Here is a 22,106-nt window from a genome sequence, read left to right on the forward strand (position 1 = left end):
AAATGTGATGAAGAGTCACTGAATAGTTTTCAGTAGGGAAATGATAAGACCTAATTTATATTTTAAATGAGCATTCTTATTACTGTAGTGGAAAATGGATCATATTGATGTCAGAATGGAAACAGGGAGAGTACTTAGGGTGTTTGCAATAGCACAAGTATGATGGTGGCTTGGGCCAGGGTGATAACAGTGGAAGGCATATTTGAGATAAGTTTTGGAGCTTGAATCTGTTGGACTTAAACATAAATAGGATGTGGGGGCGAGGGAAAGAGAGCTGTCCAGGTGATGGTGATGCTGGCAGCAACATTAGCAGAGTCATTGTTGAAGGCAGTAGCTCTGTTGGCAGTGGTACCGTCAGTGTCTCTGACAAACAGCATTGGCACCTTCAGCTCAGGCATCAGCTTACGTGCCTTTCACAGGCATTGTTGGCATATTAGCCACTCTTGGTGGTGAAAGGAACGGAGACATCATTACTGGAGGAAAATGGCAGGCACCACATGGCAGCAAGCAGATTCATTTACAGAGCATATGTGAGATAGCCTCTGGGGACTTAATGCCAGAAATATTTGGGAAAAATTTAAGAAGAGTTATTTTTAACTTCCGCAGAACAGATGGGAGTGAAGTCAGAGATATACTATTTTGTGATTGCGCTTGTGAGCCCATATTATCCATAAGCTGATTTGACAAAAGTAATCGGTTTTATTTTAAGGGAAGTCCCAATCAAAGCTATACTAAATTAAACATTATCAAATATATTTTTTGTAAACAATTCTGTACCAACTATGCAAGCATTAGCATTTTTATATTTGTGCAAGAAATCTTCAGGTACATGCTGATAAAGATTCAAATAATACAGAAGTTAAATGTTATAATTGCTAATCTTTCTCCAGCTGCCACCCAGTTACATTACCCAACAAGAGGTAACCATAATAAACAGTTCAGTGATTTCTTTCAAAATACTTTCTCTGCTTATATATATACACATATATGTATATGCTTTTTGATATACTTTTATATACCATATGTAAATTGTTAAAAAAGCATTTAGAAAAAAGAGTATATAAGCAGACAAAAACATATAGACAAAGGCATATATGTGATATTTTAATATGTTATTTATATATATGTAAATACACATAAAGAGTTTTTGATAAATTAAATCATTGATCTGCGTATCACTTTTTGGAAAGTCTAACTGCAAACCAGAGGCATTTTTCCGTGTCAGTGAGTCTTCTTTTTTCAACACATGCATATATTCCATTATATGATCCATTATGAGTATCTTGTGATATATTTAATCTGTCTTCTATGGATGGAAATTTATTTTTATTTTTATATATTTACTTTGTATACCTATGCAGGTGTGTCTGAAGACTAGGTCTCTAGAAGAGGGATTGCAGGGTTGAAAAATGCATTTAATATTTTGTTAGATGTATAACCAGATTGTCCTCTAAGAAGAATGTACATTCTCACCAATAGTATTTGAGAGGCTTTCTTCCTTACACCCTCACCAACACTGGATATCATAAATCTTGTTTATCTTTACCAGCAAAGTGGGTGAGAATTGGTATTTCATTATTGTTTAATTTGTTGTTTCTCCAATATTAGCAATATGAAATCTTTTTCATCTGTTTAATATTTGCAGTTTTTTCTATGAGTTGTCTGTTGACAGTAGACAATTCTTTACTGTTTGCTGATGTGTTGTTTTTTTCTCACTGATTTGTAGGGACCCTTCATATATATTAAGTATTAATCCTTTTCTTACATAATAGAAAAACATCCTTCCTACTCTGTTACTTGTCTTTTAAATTTATGTTTCTTTTGTTGCACAGAAATTTAAAATTGTTTTGTAATCAAACCTGTAAATCTTTTGAATTTGGGGTTTGGAGTCTTGCTAAGGAAAGCCCTATCAACTGAAGATTATGTAAAAATATTCTACTGTATTTTATTTTACTATATAATTTTTCTTTTGTGTTTTCTTTCTTTTTTTCTATTTCATTATTACTTAAATATTTTAAACTATTAAATACATATTATATATATATGATGATAATTATATATATTACATTTTTTAAAAGCATAGGCATAACAATCAAATTAGCCTCTTGAGAAACCTATATGCAGGTCAGGGAGCAACAGTTAAAACTGGACATGGAACAACAGACTGGTTCCAAATAGGAAAAGGAGTACGTCAAGGCTGTATATTGTCACCCTGCTTATTTAACTTATATGCAGAGTACATAATGAGAAACGTTGGGCTGGAAGAAGCACAAGCTGGAATCAAGATTGCCGGGAGAAATATCAATAGCCTCAGATATGCAGATGACACCACCCTTATGGCAGAAAGTGAAGAGGAACTAAAAAGCCTCTTGATGAAAGTGAAAGAGGAGAGTGAAAAAGTTGGCGTAAAGCTCAACATTCAGAAAACTAAGATCATGGCATCTGGTCCCATCACTTCATGGGAAATAGATGAGGAAACAGTGGAAACAGTGTCAGACTTCATTTTTGTGGCTCCAAAATCATTGCAGATAGTGATTGCAGCCATGAAATTAAAAGACGCTTACTCCTTGGAAGAAAAGTTATGACCAACCTAGATAGCCTATTGAAAAGCACAGACATTACTTTGCCAGCAAAGGTCCGTCTAGTCAAGGCCATGGTTTTTCCAGTGGTCATGTATGGGTGTGAGAGCTGAACTGTGAAGAAAGCTGAGCGCCGAAGAATTGATGCTTTTGAACCATGGTGCTGGAGAAGACTCTTGAGAGTCGCTTGGACTGCAAGGAGATCCAACTAATCCATTTTAAAGGAGATCAGTCCTGGGTGTTCATTGGAAGGACTGATGCTAAAGCTGAAACTCCAGTACTTTGGCCACCTCATGCAAAGAGTTGACTCACTGGAAAAGACCCTGATGCTGGGAGGGATTGAGGGCAGGGGGAGAAGGGGACGACAGAGGATGAGATGGCTGGATGGCATCATCAACTTGAAGGACATAGTTTGTGTAAACTCCAGGAGTTGGTGATGGACAGGGAGGCCTGGCGTGCTGCGATTCATGGGGTCACAAAGAGTCAGACACGACTGAGCAACTGAACTGAACTGAACTGAGATATATGTCATTTGACTTAAGAATAGAACATCATCAATACCTTAGCAGGTCCCTGTGTGGATCCTCCTCACTTGTGTCCCCTTCCCTCAACATCAGAGATAATCACTATCTTGCTTTTTGTTTTAAACATTTGTTTTTTTCTATGTATATTAAACACATGTGTAATGAATTTTGTTTAATTTTGAAAAATTGAGTAGTAAGCACTAATCTCACTGTATTAAGAATGGGCAATGTTGTCATTATTAAATAAAGTCTTTCATAGGAAGTCTCTGGGGCATAGCCTGTCTTCAGCTTTCCTGAGAGTTTATAGGAATCCTTTCTAAGGGAATTCTTGGGCAAAATCTTATGTGAGTTTTGTTGTGTTACACAATGGTGTGCTGGAACTAGCTTGTACTGGCTGATGATTACATTTTCAGGAAATTGATCTTGTGTTGGCATCTTGAAATTGGCCCTAAGGAAAATACTTATATCATGAAAATTGGCAGACTTTAAACTCAAGGCTTTTTCTTTTGATTAAAAAAATATTTTGGAGAGCCAGCAAACCACTTGTCCTAAGAAACACAGGACTCACATCAGAAAGGGTATTTGGCAATGATAGAATAGTATGGATCAGGTTTTGAACATTCTGCAGAAAGATGACCAGAGGGAATGGGCTGCCCTATATTTTTAAAACTCACCATGGCTAATCTTCAGTTCTCAGGGTCAAAGCATTTAGACAATACTACAAAGCTACAGTATTCAAAACAGTGTATTATTGGCACAAAAACAGACATAGATCAATGAAACAGAATAGAGAGCCCAGAAATAAACCCACACACCTACTGTCAATTAATCTTTAACAAATGAGGCAAGAATATACAATGGGGAAAACACAGTCTCTCTAGCAAATGGTGTTGGAAAAGTTGGACAACCACATGTAAACTAATGAAGTTAGAACACTCCCTCACACCATAAACAAAAATGAACTCAAAATGGCTTAAAGAATTCAATATAAGACATGACACCATAAAACTCCTAGAAGAATAGGTGAAACATTCTCTGGCATAAGTCATAGCAATATTTTCTTAGTATCCCAAGTCAATATAAATAAAACCAAAAATAAAAAATGGGAGCTAGTCAAACTTAGAAGCTTTAACACAATAAAAGAAACCATCAACCAAAGGAAATGACAACCCATGGACTGGGAGAAAACACTTGCAAACAATGCAACCAACAAGGGGTTAATTTCCAAAATATACAAACAGCTCATAGAACTCAATAACAGGAAAACAGAACTACAATACTAGAAATCAAAGCTACAATGAGGCTTCACCTTGCACTGGTCAGAATGGCCATCATTAAAAAGTCTACAAATAATAAATGCTGAAGAGGGTGTGGAGAAAAGGGTGGGAATGTACACTGTTGGTTGGAATGTAAATAGGTACAGCCACTGTGGAGAATAGTATCAGTTCAGTTCAATCGCTCAGTTGTGTCTGACACTTTGCGACCCCGTGGACTGCAGCACGCCAGGCTTCCCTGTCCATCACCAACTCCCAGAGCTTATTCAAACTCATGTCCATTGAGTTGGTGATGACATCCAACCATCTCATCCTCTGTCATTGCCTTCTCCTCCCACCTTCAATCTTCCCCAGCATCAGGGTCTTTTCAGATGGGTCAGTTCTTCGCATCAGGTGGCCAAAGTATTGGAGTTTCAGCTTCAGCGTCAGTCCTTCCAAAGAATATTCAGGACTGATTTCCTTTAGGATGTACTGGTTGGATCTCCTTGCTGTCCAAGGGACTCTCAAGAGTCTTCTCTAACACCACAGTAAAAAAGTGTCAATTCTTTGGTGCTCAACTTTCTTTATGGTCCAGCTCTCACATAGATACATGACTACTGGAAAAACCATAGCTTCAACTAGATGGACCTTTGTTGGCAAAGTAATGTCTCTGCTTTTTAATATGCTGTCTAGGTTGGTCATACTTTTCTTGCATTTCAACTAGATGGACCTTTGTTGGCAAAGTAATGTCTCTGCTTTTTAACATGCTGTCTAGGTTGGTCATAACTTTTCTTCGAGGAGTATCTTTTAATTTCATGGCTGCACTCACCATCTGCAGTGATTTGGAGCCCCCCAAAATAAAGTCTGTCACTGTTTCCATTGTTTCCCCATCTATTTCCCATGAAGTGATGGGACCAGATGCCATTATCTTTGTTTTCTGAATGTTGAGTTTTAAGCCAACTTTTTCACTCTCCTCTTTCACTTTCATCAAAAGGCTCTTTAGTTCTTCTTCACTTTCTGCTGTAAGAGTGGTGTCATCTGCATATCTGAGGTTATTGATATTTCTCCCGGCAATCTTGATTTCAGCTTGTGCTTCATCCAGCCCGGCATTTCACATGATGTACTCTGCATGTAAGTTAAATAAGCAGGGTGACAATATACAGCCTTGACGTACTCTTTTCCTGATTTGGAACCAGTCTGCTTTTCCATGTCCAGTTCTAACTGTTGCTTCTTAACCTGCATACAGATTTTTCAGGAGGCAGGTCAGGTGGTCTGGTATTCCCATCCTTTGAAGAATTTCCACAGTTTATTGTGATCCACACAGTCAAAGGCTTTGAAATAATCAATAAAGCAGTAGGTGTTTTTCTGGAACTCTTGCTTTTTTGATGATCCAACAGATGGTTCCTCTGCCTTTTCTAAATCAAGCTTGAACATCTGGAAGTTCACGGTTCAGATACTGTTGAAGCCTGGCTTGGAGAATTGTGAGCATTACTTCCCTAGTGTGTGAGATGAGTGCAGTTGTGCAGTAGTTTGAACATTCTTTGGCATTGCCTTTCTTTGGGATTGGGATGAAAACTGACCTTTTCCAGTCCTGTAGCCACTGCTGAGTTTTCCAAATTTACTGGCATATTGAGTGCAGCACTTTCACAGCATCATCTTTTAGGATTTGAAGTAGCTTAACTGGAATTCCATCACCTCTACTAGCTTTGTTCTTAGTGATGCTTCCTAAGGCCCACTTGACTTCGCATTCCAGAATGTCTGGCTCTAGGTGAGTGATCACACCATCGTGGTTATCTAAGTCATGAAGATCTTTTTTTTATAGTTCTGTGTGTTCTTGCCACGTCTTCTTAATCTCTTCTGCTTCTGTTAGGTCCTTACTGTTTCTGTCCTTTATTGTGCCCATCTTTGCATGAAATGTTCCCTTGATAGCTCTAATTTTCTTGAAGAGAAAATTCTTCAAGAGAGAAATTTTCTCAAAAGAGAAAATTCTTTTCTTTCCCATTCTATTATTTCCCTCTATTTCTTTGCACTGATCACTCAGGAAGGCTTTCTTATCTTTCCTTGCTATTCTTTGGAACTCTCCATTCATATGGGTCTATCTTTCTTCTTCTCCTTTGTACCTTTTGCTTCTCTTCTTTTCACAGCTATTTGTAAGGCCTCCTCAGAAAACCATTTTGCCCTTTTGCATTTCTTTTCCTTGGGGATGATTCTGATCACTGCCTCCTGTACAGTGTCACAAACCTCTGTCCATAGTTCTTCAGGTGCTCTGTCTATCAGATCTAATCCCTTAAATCTATTTGTCACTTGTGCTGTATAATCCTAATGGATTTGATTTAGGTCATACCTGAATGGTCTAGTGGTTTTCCTTACTTACTTCAGTTTAAGTCTGAATTTGGCAATAAGGAGTTCATAATCTGAGCCACAAGCAGCTCCTGGTCTTGTTTTTGCTGACTGTATAGAGCTTCTCCCTCTTTGGCTGCAAAGAATATAATAAATTTGATTTCGATATTGACCATCTGGTGATGTCCATGTGTAGGGAGTCTTCTCTTGTGTTGTTGGAAGAGGATGTTTGCTATGACCAGTGTGTTCCCTTGGCAAAACTCTATTAGCCTTTGCCCTGCTTCATTCCGTATTCCAAGGCCAAATTTGCCTGTTACTCCAGGTGTTTCTTAACTTCCTACTTTTGCATTCCAGTCCCCTATAATGAACAGGACATCTTTTTTGGGTGTTGGTTCTAGAAGGTCTTGTAGGTCTTCATAGAACTGTTGAACTTCAGCTTCTTCAGCATTTCTGATTGGGACATAGACTTGGATTACTGTGGTATTGAATGGTTTGCCTTGGAAACGAACAGAGATCATTCTGTTGTTTTTGAGAATGCATCCAAGTACTTCATTTCGGACTCTTTTGTTGACTGTAATGGCTACTCCATTTCTACTAAGGGATTCTTGCCCACAGTAGTAGATATGATGGCTATCTGAGTTAAATACACCCATTCCAGTCCATTTTAGCGCGCTGATTCCTAAAATGTCGATGTTCACTCTTGCCATCTCCTGTTTGACCACTTCCAATTTGCCTTCATTCATGGACCTAACATTCCAGGTTCCTATGCACTATTGCTCTTTACAGCATCGGACCTTGCTTCTATCACCAGTCACATCCACAGGTGGGTGTTGTGTTTGCTTTGCTCCGTCTCTTCATTCTTTCTGGAGTTATTTTTCCACCGATCTCAGTAGCATATTGGGCACCTACCGACCTGGGGAGTCATCTTTCAGTGTCCTATCTTTTTGTCTTTTCATACTGTTCATGGGATTCTCAAGGCAAGAATACTGAAGTGGTTTGCCATTCCCTTTTCCAGTGGACCATGTTTTGTCAGAACTCTCCACCATGACCCATCTGTCTTGAGTGGCCCTATATGGCATGGCTCATAGTTTCATTGAGTGAGACAAGGCTGTGGTCCATGTGATCAGGTTGGTTAGTTTTCTGTGATTGTTTTCATTCTGTCTGCCCTCTGTTGGAGAAGGATAGAGGCTTATAGAAGCTTCCTGATGGGAGACACTGACTGAGGAGGAAACTGGGTCTTGTTCTGATGGCGGGGCCATGCTCAGTAAATCTTTAATCCAATTTTCTGTTGATGGGTGGGGTTGTGTTCCCTTCCTGTATTTGACCTGAGGCCAAACTATGGTGGAGGTAATGAAGATAATGGTGACCCCCTTCAATACGTCCCATGCATGCTCTGTTGTACTCAGTGTCCCCAACCCTGAAGCAGGCCACCGCTGACCGATGCCGCCACCAGGAACTCCTTGACACTCGTGGGCAAGTCTGGGTCAGTCTCTTGTGGGTCACTGCTCCTTTCTCCTGGGTCCTGGTGCACACAAGGTTCTGTTTATGCCCTCCAAGAGTCTGTTTCCCCAGTCCTATGCAAGTTCTGGTGGTTCTATGGTGGGATTAATGGTGACCTCTTCCAAGAGGGCTTATGCCATACCCAGGCCTACTGCACCCAGAGCCCCTGTCCCTGCAGCAGTCTACTGCTGACCTGTACCTCCATAGGAGATGCTCAACACAGTTCTGTCTCAGTCTCCGTGGGGTCTCTGGGTCTTGTGCACACAAGGTTTGTTTGAGCCCTCTGAGCATCTCTGGCAGGTATCAGGGCTTCCCTGATAGCACAGTTGGTAAAGAATCCGCCTGCAATGCAGGAGACCCTGGTTTGATTTCTGGGTCAGGAAGGAAGATCCACTGGAGACCCTTCAAGTATGATAGCCCAAGTAGGGCTATCATATGATGATCCAGGAATACTATTCCTGGGCATATATCCAGAGAAAATTTATTCAAAAAGATGCACCCCAATGTTCATAGCAGCACTATTTACAATAGCCAAAACATGGAAACAGTGGATGTGTCTATCAACAGATGAATGGATAAAGATGTAGTATATCTATATATGTAATGAAGTATTAGTCATAAAAAGAATGAAATAATGCCATTTGCAGCAACATGGATGGACCTTAGAGATTATCATATGAAGTGAAGTAAGTCAGATAAAGACAAATGTTATATGATATAACTTATATGTGGAATCTAAGAAATAGTACAAATGAACTTATTTATGAAACAGACTTTGAAAACAAACTTATGGTTCCCAAAGGGAAATGGGGGGTAGGGATAAATTGGGAGTATGAAATTAATAGAAGCACACTACCATATATAAAATAGATAATCAACAAGGACTGACTGTATAGCACAGGGAACTACATTCAATATCTTCTAATAAACTATAATGAAAAGAATAAAAATGAATATCTTTGCATATATATGTATAATGGAATCACTTTGCTGTACACCTGAGACTAACACTATTATAAATCACTATTATAAACGCTCTTATAAAGCAACTATGCTTCACAAAACAGATTAGGTCAAATCATAACATTTCTGTGTGCGCACGCATGTGTGTTTGTGTATATGTGTGTGTTGGGCATGGGGAGATGAGAATCTCAAGCATTATTTGAGATCTTACCTGTTTGAAATGTCTTTACCCTGTCACTTGATTTTTGGCTAAATATAGAATTTTAGTTTAGAAATAATATTCCTTCAGAATTTTGAAGGCATTGTTCTATTGTCTTCCAATTGCCATGTTACATTGAGAGGTGATTCAGTGATAGTGATTACAGATTTAGGTTATGGCAGTGAAGTGGGCAGCTGAGGCAACCTGGAGAAAAGCACCATTGGATGTGATGGAGATCAAGGAACTGATTGACTAGAGGGGGTTCAGTGATCATCCATGTGAATATCAAAGTCACCAAGAACAACAGCAGTAGATTTAGAGAGCAAGATTAAGACTGATGGCATTGAATCGAGACTGGCGATTCCTTTCTTATATGATATTATACATGTTATGGAGAAGGAGGTGGGAGGGGGGGTTCAGGATTGGGAACACGTGTACACCCGTGGCGGATTCATGTTGATATATGGCAAAACCAATACAATATTGTAAAGTAATTAGCCTCCAATTAAAATAAATTTAAATTAAAAAAAAAAAGACTGATGGCAAAGTCATCAGTCTTGGGGCTAGATGACAGCAGCAAGGTGTGGAGCTAGTGATTTTTAAGGAGGAATGGATTAGAAATGGCTGTGAGAGCAGGGGCACCATGGAGGGCACTTTATCTCCAAATCTAGTGGTGTGATTTGTGTAAAACAGGTACAACCTCCACTTGAGAGGGCTGTAGGGAAAGCAGTGTGCTCAGGGGAGTGTGAGGTTTTAGTGAAAACAGGAGGGTAAAGGGAACATTTAAGGAAAAGACTGAGAATATGACAGAGCTTAAGACTGAGGCAAATGGAGTTCCAGAGGACACAGTAGAAGAATTAGGGAGGTTGTAAAAGATAGTGAGAGATTTGGTTATTTTAGAAGAGGAAGAGAGCTATATGAGAAATAACATATACATTATAATAAAGGAGAGGTTTGGATTGGTGTGACTGAAGGAAATAGGGTATGTCAGGCACACTATACAATTACTGGATGTTGGGGTATGTACATGTAAAATTCTAATATAAACTTAAATATATAGATTTTATAGATTTTAATGTAGAGCTTTAATAGTCAATAACAATTTGCCTTCTGAAAAGCTTGAAGCAATTTATAAACACTGTCACCAGTAGGATTTAAGAGAGTCCACTTCTCCATACTTTCATCAGTGGCATTGCATGCATGCTAAGTCGCTTCAGTCGTGTCCGACTCTGTGCGACCCTATGGACAGTAGCCCACCAGGCTCCTCTGTCCACGGGATTCTCTGGAGTAGGTTGCCATTTCCTTCTCCATAAGTGGCACTGGATATGCATTAGCAAGTGTTTGATTGTTTTCATTTTTGCCAACCTGAGTGAAAAGAAAAGATCTCATTGTTTTTATATGCATAAATTGATTACTAGTGAGGCTGAATGTTTTGAAAATTTGTACTTCTTATCTTTGAATTGCCTGTTTATACCTATTTTTCAAAATTTTCTTCTCCTATTGATTTTTGGGAATTCTTTATCCTTTATGTATATTAATCCTTTAATTTGTTAGTGTATTTTATCCAAATAGTACTTATTAGTGTTTTATTAAAACACTTGATTTTTATTTATGCTGTCATTTGTTGTGCAATTTTAAATTTATCTGTAGTCAGATCTATCATTTTTTCACTTTATAATTTCTGTGTTTTGTGAGTTGCTTAGAGAGCTTTTCTTATTTCAGTATTATCATGAATCTTGTTTTTCTTCTATATTTTCTTTTAGATCTTCAATCCATTTGGAATTTACTTTTTAATGTTATTTATTTTTAATTGGAGGATTGCTTTACAATGTTGTATTGGTTTCTGCCATACAACAACATGAATCAGCCATAGGTATACATATGTCCTCTCTTTCTTGAATCTCCCTTCCACCTCCCATCCTATCCCACCCCTGAAATTTATTTTTGTATGTGGTATAAGGTAGAGATTCTAATCCCTCCCCAAAGAACAGAAAACTGTACTAACCTTATTTACTGAATAATCATTTTCTTCCCCTCTGACTTGAGATTTCACTGTTATCACAATACTAAATCCCCAGATGTGCATAAATATGCTTTGAAACTATATTCATCACTGTTCCTTTATATAAATTTTGCTTTCTTGTGAAGCAAGTCCATTCTCATTATTCCTCATTTTCAAAAATTTCTGGGATATGTTCTTCCAGAGGAATTTTGGGATTAACTTTTAATATTTCCAAAAATTTCTTTAGGTTTTTGATTAAAATTGCATTAGATTTATATATTAATTATAGGAAGAATTAGGTTTTTGATTAAAATTGCATTAGATTTATATATTAATTTTAGAAGAATTACTTTATTTAGACTACTTATTCTAAATAATACAAGTTCCTCCAGGAACTTGGTATACTTTTCCATTTTTTAAAATTTTCTTTTATGTGCATCAGTGAAGTTTTATGATTTTCTTCATATAGATTTTACACATTTTTTCTAAGTATTTTATAGTTTTGCTATTATTATGAATAGATTTTTTAAATTGTATTTTTGATTAGTTATTTTCATTATATTGAAAGCAGTTGATTTTATGTATTCATCTTTTATCCTGGTGTCTATAATTTTATTGACTTTTGTTCTTTCCCTGTTAGACCATCATATCATCAGCCAATAATTTCAATATTTAGCACTCACTTCTTTTTCTTCTTCTTCTTTTTTTGTTTTTTTACTAAGACTAGTGTGGTGAAAGTGGATATCTTTTTCTTTTCACTTAATCCTGATAGCTTCAATGATAGATGAATGGTAAGTTAGCATCTCTTGCAATTTAAATTCAGATTTGGGTTTGAAATGTTGGGTAGATGTTTCCTGGAACCTTAAACTCAGCATATCTAAAATTAAATAAAGTCCTAATTACCCACACTTGCCCAAACCTGTGCCTAATATTCATTTCTTTTTTTCTGTTATCCAGGTTTAAATTACTCAGTTATTCTAGTCATTCAGGTTCAAAATCTTAATCATCCTTGATTTTCTCCTTGTGTCTTTCCTCTCTCCCACTCTTTTGTTCAGAAAATTCTCTCAATTTGGTCTCTATCCATTGTTGTAACACACATCTCCTCCTCTTTATTCTTACGGTTACCTCCTTCCATCTAATTTACAAACTATTATTTAGGACCTTCAGTTTTTAAGTACAGTATCAGTTCAGTCACTCAGTCGTGTCTGACTCTTTGCAACCCTATGAATTGCAGCACGCCAGGCCTCCCTGTCCATCACCAACACCTGGAGTCCACCCAAACTCATGTCCATCGAGTCAGTGATGCCATCCAGCCATCTCATCCTCTGTTGTCCCCTTCTCTTCCTGCCCCCAATCCCTCCCAGCATCAGAGTTTTTTCCAATGAGTCAACTCTTCGCATGAGGTAGCCAAAGTACTGGAATTTCAGCTTTAGCATCATTCCTTCCAAGGAACACCCAGGACTGATCTCCTTCAGAATGGACTGGTTGGATCTCCTTGCAGTCCGAGGGACTCGCAAGAGTCTTCTCCAACACCACAGTTCAAAAGCACATTATATAGAGGTGCAAATGTAAATAACACAAAGTTCCTGCTCTTGAGTTCACAAGAAATGGATGATGGTTCTTAAACTTAACTAACTATAATACAATGCAGTAGATGCTATAAGAACTTTTGATTGCTTTGTTTTTTAGTTGCTAAGTCACGTCCGACTCTTGCAACCCCATGGACTTTAGCTTGCCAGGCTCCTCTGTCCATGGGATTCTCCAGGCAAGAATACTGGAGTGGGTTGCCATTCCTTTCTCCAGGGGATCTTCCCCACCCAGGAATTGAACCAGGGTCTCCTGCATTGCAGGCAGATTTTTTACCAACAGAACTATGAGGGAAGTCTGGGATTCCCTTGTGGCTCAGTTGGTAAAGAATCCACTAGCAATGTAAGAGACTTGGGTTTGATCCCTGTGTTGGGAAGATCCCCTGGAGAAGGGAAAGGCTACCCACTCCAGTATTCTGGCCTAGAGAATTCCATGGACTGTATAGTCTATGTGGTCATAAAGAGTCAGACAAGACTGAGTGACTATAAGAACTACACATATACTAACTACAGTAGCCCAGAGGAGGAAATTATTATTTCTGCTTTATGCGGAATCAGAAAGGGTTGACATTTGAGCTGAATCCTGAAGAACAAGTATAAATTTTTTTTCAAGTGCAAAAGGAGAGGGAGAAGAGGCATTTCTGGTAGAAGAAATAGTATGAATATATGTTATATATTATTCAACAAGCATCTATTGAGTGTTGACTATGTGTCAAGCATTGTACTGGGTGTGCGGCTTTAAGAATCTCTTACTCTTATAGGAGATACACAGATAATCACAATAAGAAATTATGGGGAATATAGGTTATTCGTTTTTAGAACTGTCAGTTCACTCAATGAAGATTTCCTTTTGGCCAAATAATTTGCATATAGAAGCAATATATACACAATACTAAACAGTCAGCCAAATTTGACAAATTTCTCAAAATGTACTTATGATTGGGTTTGGACCAGATTTTTTTCTTCCTCAAGGCATTACTTCATTTTTGGATTGGGGCAGGGGGATTGGTTTAGCAATGAAATGACAGGACTGAGTTCATTTATTTGTTTATTTAACCAGCAAGAATTTATTGAGGGCCTGTTGTGTACCACATATTGTTAGACCTTGGGGATGCACAAAGAGATAAGAGAGAGCCCTTCCCTAAGAGAGTACTGCCATCAGATGGGTTCAGTGGCACACTAAAATATAATTAAAACACAGTGAATGAAAAATTGTAATAAATTTCATATTCTGAATTATAGGAGGATGTATGAAAGATGTTTAACACAGTCTTTGGGGAGAAGCTACCAGGGAGCCAGGGAAGATTTCCTGGAGGTGATGACACTTGAACTGAGGTTGGTTTTAATAACTTAGGAGCACATTGGTGTAGGGTAGGCAAGGCTAAAGGCAAAGGACAATAGGGATTTCAGTTGCTGGCATGTTGTAGCTGTAGCCAGGGACTAGGTAAAAGCCTGCCTTCTTCTTGAGAAGGTTTGTTGGTAGGGTTACTAGGGTGGAGGTGGAAAACTGGGGGAACTCCAGTGATCGGTTGATGCCCTTAATAATAGTTCAGGGGGGGTTTCTACTCCAAGATAACTGATACTTTGTCCAGCATCCTGAAGATATCTCAGCCAAAGAGAACTTATCCTTTGCACTTCTAAGTTTATTAAATAAACATCTCTAGGTTGGCTGAAGAATGTTACTGTGACAGCTAAGATGCAGGGAGTTCTACAGACTAGTGATACCCTGTGCTGCTGCTGCTAAGTCGCTTCAGTCGTGTCCGACTTGTGCAACCCCATAGACGGTAGCCCACCAGGCTCCCCTGTCCCTGGGATTCTCCAGGCAAAAACACTGGAGTGGGTTGCCATTTCCTTCTCCAGTGCATGAAAGTGAAAAGTGAAAGTGAAGTCACTCAGTTGTGTCCGACTCTTAGCGACCCCATGGACTGCAGCCTACCAGGCTCCTCCATCCATGGGATTTTCCAGGCAAGAGTACTGGAGTGGGGTGCCATTGCTGGGCCCCTGTGCTACTGAGACTCAAAGGACAGCCAGTGGCCAGGGGCCCAGCCTCAATTACCATGAGGACGTCTTGGGAAGGAGAACGGAGTGAAACTTTGAAAGTCTAGGCATTTACTCAAAGGAGATTATTTGAAATAGAAAAATATGATTTTTTAAACTTAACTAGTTACAGATATCTTTAATTGACAAATTTATCTCTGTATGCCTCCTGTATCATTCAGAAGAATAAGGGTATTAAAGAAACTTTAGATATAAAAAAATAAAGTGGCTACATGTATTTGCTCAATATGAACTGTAAAGTATAAATTTCTTGTTCATATCCTTTAATCTAGCCATTATACATCTAGTAGTTTATTCTAAAGAAATGATTTTAATGGGTCCAAACATACACGTTCATATACACACATATATGCAACTAAATGTTCATCATAGTATTGCCTTAAAAATTGAAAATTGGAAACAAGCTAAATGTTTCATCATCTGAGAAATGGTTACAGTATAATAAATCTACACAATGAGTATTAATAAGCCTTAGTTTAATAACTTCAGTCATTACAAAGAATAAGAGAAGTCAGTGTGTATCGGGATGGGAAAGACATTTGAATCATATTGTTAGGAGATAAAGTCAGGATGAAGAATATTATATATAGGATAATCTCATTTATATAAAAGTGTATAGTGATCAGGGGCTTCCCTGGTGGCTCAGTGGTACAGAATCTGCCTGCCAATTCAGCAGACACAAGAAATGTGGGCTCAGTCCCTGGGTTGGGAAGATCCCCTGGAGAAGGGCACAGCAACCCACTCCAGTATTCTTGCCAGGAGAACCCCATGGACAGTAGAGCCTGGCGGGCTACAGTCCATGGGGTCGCAAAAGAGTCAGACATGACTTAGCATCTAAACCACCACCACCACATATAGTGATCTATATTCTCATAGAAATATACCTGTATTCTACAGGAAAATTAAAAAGATTTTATCACTAAACATAGAGTGTGATCCCTTATTTGTTTAAAGTGTATATAATATAAAACTTGTATGTGTGTATTTACACATACACACAGAAGAAGGTTTCCAAGTATTTACAGCAAATTGTTAGCAGTGATTATCTATGGATGATGAGATTAAGTAAAAATTTCATTCTTATTTATATATTTCTCTATTTCCTGATGCTTTCCCCCAGTGAGCTAATATTATTTTTATAATTAGAAAAATTAACATGTTTATTTCCTTTTGAAAACAAAAATGTGCATATTTAGTGACATAAACATGTTTTTAATATATTAATATAGTGCATGCATGCATGCTTAGTCACTCAGTCGTGTCGCACTCTTTGTGACTCCATGGACGGTAGCCCACCAGGCTCCTCTGTTCATGGAATTCTCCAGGCAAGAATACTGGAGTGGGTTGCCATGCCCTTCTCCAGGGGATCTTCCCAACCCAAGGATCAAACCCAGGTCTTCTGCATTGCAAGCGGTGGATACTTTACCACCTGAACCACCAGGAAATAAAAGAACAGGTTACTAAAAAGTTGTGATTTAACATTTGTTCTTACAGAAATGTTATAAAAATGAGTACATGTGCACATAAGTGGAATATATACCAAAATATCTAGAATGGTTATCTCTGGATCTTGGGATTAGCAATGATTTTTATATATTTTTATTTTTGATTAATCTGTTTTCTTTTTTAATTTAAATTTATTTATTTTAATTGGAGGCTAATTACTTTACAATATTGTATTGGTTTTGCCATACATCAACATGAATCTGCCACGGGTGTATACATGTTCCCAATCCTGAACGCCTCTCCCTCCTCCCTCCCTGTACCATCCCTCTGGGTCATCCCAGTGCACCAGCCCCAAGCATCCTGTATCCTGCATCGAACCTGGACTGGCGATTTGTTTCATATATGAAACATAAATATTTCAATGCCATTCTCCGAAATCATCCCACCCTCTCCCTCTCCCACAGAGTCCAAAAGACTATTCTATACATCTGTGTCTCTTTTGCTGTCTTGCATACAGGGTTATCGTTACCATCTTTCTAAATTCCATATATATGCATTAGTATACTGTATTGGTGTTTTTCTTTCTGGCTTACTTCACTCTGTATAATAGGCTTCAGTTTCATCCACCTCATTAGAACTGATTCAAATGTATCCTTTTTAGTGGCTGAGTAATACTCCATTGTGTATAAGTACCACAGCTTTCTTATCCATTCATCTGCTGATGGACATCTAGGTAGCTTCCATGTCCTGGCTATTATAAACAGTGCTGCGATGAACATTGGGGTACACGTGTCTCTTTCAATTCTGGTTTCCTCAGTGTGTATGCCCAGCAGTGGGATTTCTGGGTCATAAGGCACTTCTATTTCCAGTTTTTTGGAATTATCTCTAATATATTTTGTGAAATTAAGGGGAAAAAAAAACATAAAGTACCATCAAGTTCCAGCCTGCTTGAAGGAGAGCTAGAGTATCTGGTTGGTAGATTTGAGGTGGTTGATGTGTCTTGCAGGGAAAATGTGCTCATGCTGGACTAGCTGCCTGATACAAGGCCCATTGCAAAATGAAAATGCTTTTTTTTCAAAAGCAAGGGGAAAATTGCTGTTAAAGGTACTAAAATACAAAGTTTTTTTCTTTGTTCCACATATCGTCTCTGCTCATGAACATGATCTATTGTCCCATTGGACTTCACTTACAAAACATAAATTCAAAGATAAAATCGTGAAGAATTTCAAGATGGTTCTGGATACAGTTGGCTAGGAACACCCATGAAACTGTGGCAGTGTCTTTTCCTATCAGCTGCAGGACAATTTGGAGTGGCATGCTTAGAGAGGATTCAGATCAGGCTTCTCTAGTCCAGGCTCCGCTTTGCAAAGCTAATAGTTACTTTTCCAAAGTGTGTCTTTGGAATCCATTTCTATCTATTCTCATCTCCACTAAGGACTCATGTTTATTAGGGGTAGTGCTGACCCAACCAATTGTCCCTTTATTTGTGGGCTATGTGGTTTCCTAACAGTGACTGTGATTCTGTTTTGAACAAAGGGACCTGTCCCATCAATGTTTAGTGAGGACTTTACCCAACTCTATCAACATTTTCTTCCTTACTTTGGAGGTAGTTTCTAAGCTTTGACCTCAGCCTCATACAAAAGTCTATTCTGTCTTGCTGCCCTCTAACTCAGTACTCCTTACCCCAGTTCTAGAGCATTCCCTGCTATTTCCTGACAAACAGAACTGGAGATTCCCCAGGTCCAAGTAGCTAGTGGCAGCTTTCCTGGTCTGCTATTCTGGCTCAATAAGATGAATGCAGGCTGAATATGGAAGGGAGACAGAAATGAAAGGATCTTGAGTTGAGGGACCCTAGGGAGAGGATTATGTAGAAAGAAATGGGATGGGAACAATAGAAAAGTGAAGAAATAGAACATAGTTTGAGGAAAGGGAAAGGTGGTTGAAAAAGAGGAGCAAAGACTCCAGAGGTCTGGAGAAATGTGGCAAGGTTTAGTCTTGGGGATATATTAAAAATAAATGCCAACTGAGGGATTCAAATTGTGGTATATTTAAAGTATTTACTTATATTTAAAGAATTGATGCTTTCGAATTGTGGTGCTGGAGAAAACTCTTGAGAGTCCCTTGTATAATAAGAGGATCAAACCAGTCAATCCTAAAGGAAATCAACCCTGAATATTTACTGAAAAGACTGACGCTGGAGCTGAAGCTCCAATACTTTGGTCACTTGATAGGAAGGGCTGACTCATTGGAAAAGACCCTCATGCTTGGAAAGATTGAGGGCAGGAGGAGGAGAAGGGATTGAGATGCAGTGATTGGATGGCATCACCAACTCAAAGGACATGAATTTCAGCAGACTCTGGGAGATGGTGAAGGATAGGGAAGCCTTGTGTGCTGCAGTCCTTGGGGTCGCAAAGAGTCAGACAAAACTTAGCAACCGAACAACAACAACACATTTAAGAAGTTGTTTCTTTCTTTTTTTTTTTAGAAGTTGTTTTTTCTTAACTGGACAATATTGTGCATGGACAATAATATTCTGAAATATTATTCAGAATGATTCCTGGGTTTGTACAAAATAAGGATTTATAGTATGTTATATAGGCGCATATTGGAAATGAAACAGCAGGTTAAACTTACACGATGAATGTTTTTTAAAAAAGTTTTAATTGTGGTAAAATATACATAACAAAATGTACCACCTTAACCAGTGTTATGTGTACAGTTCAGGCATGTTAAGTACATTCACATTCTTGTGCAGCCAATCTCCAGAACTCATCTTGTGAAATGGAAACATTATACCCACTAAACAACAGCTCCCCATTTCCCCCACCCCCACAAGTCTCTGATTAACCACCATCCTACTTTCTGTTTCTATGAATTTGACTACTTTAGACACCTCATATAAGTGGAGTCATAGGGTATTTGTCTTCTGTAACTGGCTTATTTTATTTATCATAATGTCTTTAAGCTTAATCCATGTTGTAGTATGTGCCACAATTTCCTTCCTTTTTTTAAAGGCTGAATAATATGCCACTGTATGTATATAGGGTTTACCTGCTGGCTCAAAAAGTAAAGAATCTGCCTGCCATGCAGGAGACCCAGGTTTGATCCCTGAGTTGGGAAGATTCCCTGGAGAAGAGCATGGCTACCCTTTCTAGTATTCTTGCCTGGAGAGTTCCAGGGATGAAGGAGCCTGGTGGGCTATTACATTTTATTTATTCATTTGTCTATTGATGGACATTTGGGTTGCTTCCATCTGCTGCTATGAATATGGGTGTGAAAATATCTCTTTGAGACTCTGCTTTCAATTCTTTTGGATATATATCCAAAGTGAGATTGCTAGATTATTTCGTAGTTCTAAATTTTTGAGCAACTTCCACATTGTTTTCCATACTGGTTGCACCATTTTACAATATTATAAACATGAACTATTGTTCCAATTTCTCCACATCCTCACCAACATTTATATATATTTTTTAATCGTAGCCATTGCTAATGGATATGAGGTGACATTGATTCCAGTTTGCTGCTGAGTATTATTCCATAGTATGAGCGTAACACAGTTTAGCTATCTACCTGTTGAAGGACATCTGAGTTATTTCTAGTTTTTGACTATTATGAATAAAACTACTGTAAACATTCTTGCATAGGTTTTTGTGTGAACATAACTTTTCACTTCCCTGGGATAGATGCCCGGGAGTGCAATTGCTGACTCATAAAATGGTTGCATGTTCAGTTTTTTAAGAAATTACCAAACTGTTTTCCAGAATGGCTGTACCATTTTAAGTCCCCACCAGCAATGTATGAATAATAGTTTTTTTACATCCTTGCTAGTATTTGGATGTTGCTATTATTATTATTTTTTGCCCTTCTTATAGTAGTAATATCTCACCATTTTGATTTTCATCTCCCTAGTGGCTAATGATTTTATTTAAAAAAATTATTTATCTACTTTTGATTGAGCTGGGTCTTCGTTGCTGCACAAGGGCTTTCTCTAGTTGCGGTGAGCGGGGGCTAATCTTTGTTACAGTGCTCAGGCTTCTCATTGCTGTGGCTTCTCGTTGCCGAGCTCTAGATGCACAGGCTTCAGTAGTTGCAGCACGCAGGCTCAGCAGTTGAGGCTTGCAAGGCCTAGAGCATGAGTAGTTGTGGCACACAGGCTTAGTTGCTCTGCAGTGTGTGGAATCTTCCTAGATCAGGGATTGAATCTGTGTCCCCTGAAGTGGCAGGTGAGTTCCCATCCACTGTACCACCAGGAAAATCCAGCTAATGACTTAACATATTTTCATGTTGCCATATGTGTGTCCTCTTTGGTGAAATGCCTCTTCAATGTCTTTTGCCCATTTTTCTAATACTGTTGAGTTTTCAGAGTTTTTTTAAAAAAATATATTCCATATATTAGTCCTTTGGAATTTTTGGAATATCTTCTTCTATTCTGTAGCTTCTGTTTTCATGTTCTTAATGGAGCTTTCACAGGGCAAAAGGTTTTCATTTTGGTGAAGCCCAACTTACCAATTTTTTCTTTTATGGATCCTGCTTTTGATGTCAAATCTAAGAATGCCTTGCCTACCCCAGATCCCAGTGATTTTCTCATAAAAGTTTTATAGTTTTATTTTTAAATACCTGATCTATTTTTAGTTAATATTTGTATAAGGCATGAAACTTAGATTGAGTTTCAGTTTTTGCTAATGGATGACCAGTTGCTCCATCAGTTCAGTTCAGTTCAGTTCACTTGCTCAGTCGTGTCCGACTCTTTGTGACCCCATGAATCAGAGCACGCCAGACCTCCCTGTCCATCACCAATTCCCGGAGTTCACTCAGACTCACATCCATCGAGTCAGTGATGCCATCCCGCCATCTCATCCTGTGTCGTCCCCTTCTCCTCCTGCCCCCAATCCCTCCCAGCATCAGAGTCTTTTCCAATGAGTCAACTCTTCGCATGAGGTGGCCAAAGTACTGGAGTTTCAGCTTTAGCATCATTCCTTCCAAAGAAATCCCAGGGCTGATCTCCTTCAGAAGGGATTGGTTGGATCTCCTTGCAGTCCAAGGGACTCTCAAGAGTCTTCTCCAATACCACAGTTCAAAAGCCTTTACACCTCTATCAAAACTCAGTTGGGCGTATTTGTGTGGGTCTAGTTTTGGGTTCTCTATTTTATTTCATTGGTCTATGTGTCTATCCCTCCACCAATATCACACAGTCCTGATTACTATAACATTATAATAAGTTTTAAAATCATGTAGACTGATTCTCTACACTTTATTCTTGTTCAAAGTTGTTTTAGCTATTCTATTTACTTTGTTTATCTATGTAATTATGGAATAATCTTGTTTAGACCTATGAGAAATTTTATTTAGATTTTGATAAGTTAGGTAGCTTCAGTTGCTCAGTCGTATCCAACTCTTGTGGCCCTGTGGATTGTAGCCTGCCAGGCTCTTCTGTCCATAGGATTTCCCAGGCAAGAATACTGGAGTGCATTGCCATTTCCTTCTGCATTAAAACTGTATATCAGTTTGGAAGAGGATTGACTTCTTTACTATGTTGAGTCTTCTAAGCCATGACCTTGTGCTTAGATATGTGATCTATTTTATAAGCATTTTGTAATTTTTAGCATTTAAGTCCTGTATGTGTTTTGTTAGAATTGTTGTTAGTTCGTTGCTA

At 38.4% G+C, this 22,106-nt stretch overlaps 1 protein-coding gene across 15 annotated transcripts in view; it reads left to right on the forward strand.

The window, feature by feature from the left end:
* KLHL13 (kelch like family member 13) overlaps positions 1-22,106 on the forward strand; it is a 447,719-nt gene that overhangs the window by 21,680 nt on the left and 403,933 nt on the right. The window lies entirely within an intron of this gene.

The sequence above is a fragment of the Ovis aries genome, chromosome X, assembly GCF_016772045.2.
Source record: "Ovis aries strain OAR_USU_Benz2616 breed Rambouillet chromosome X, ARS-UI_Ramb_v3.0, whole genome shotgun sequence".
Classification (NCBI taxonomy): Eukaryota; Metazoa; Chordata; class Mammalia; order Artiodactyla; family Bovidae; genus Ovis; species Ovis aries.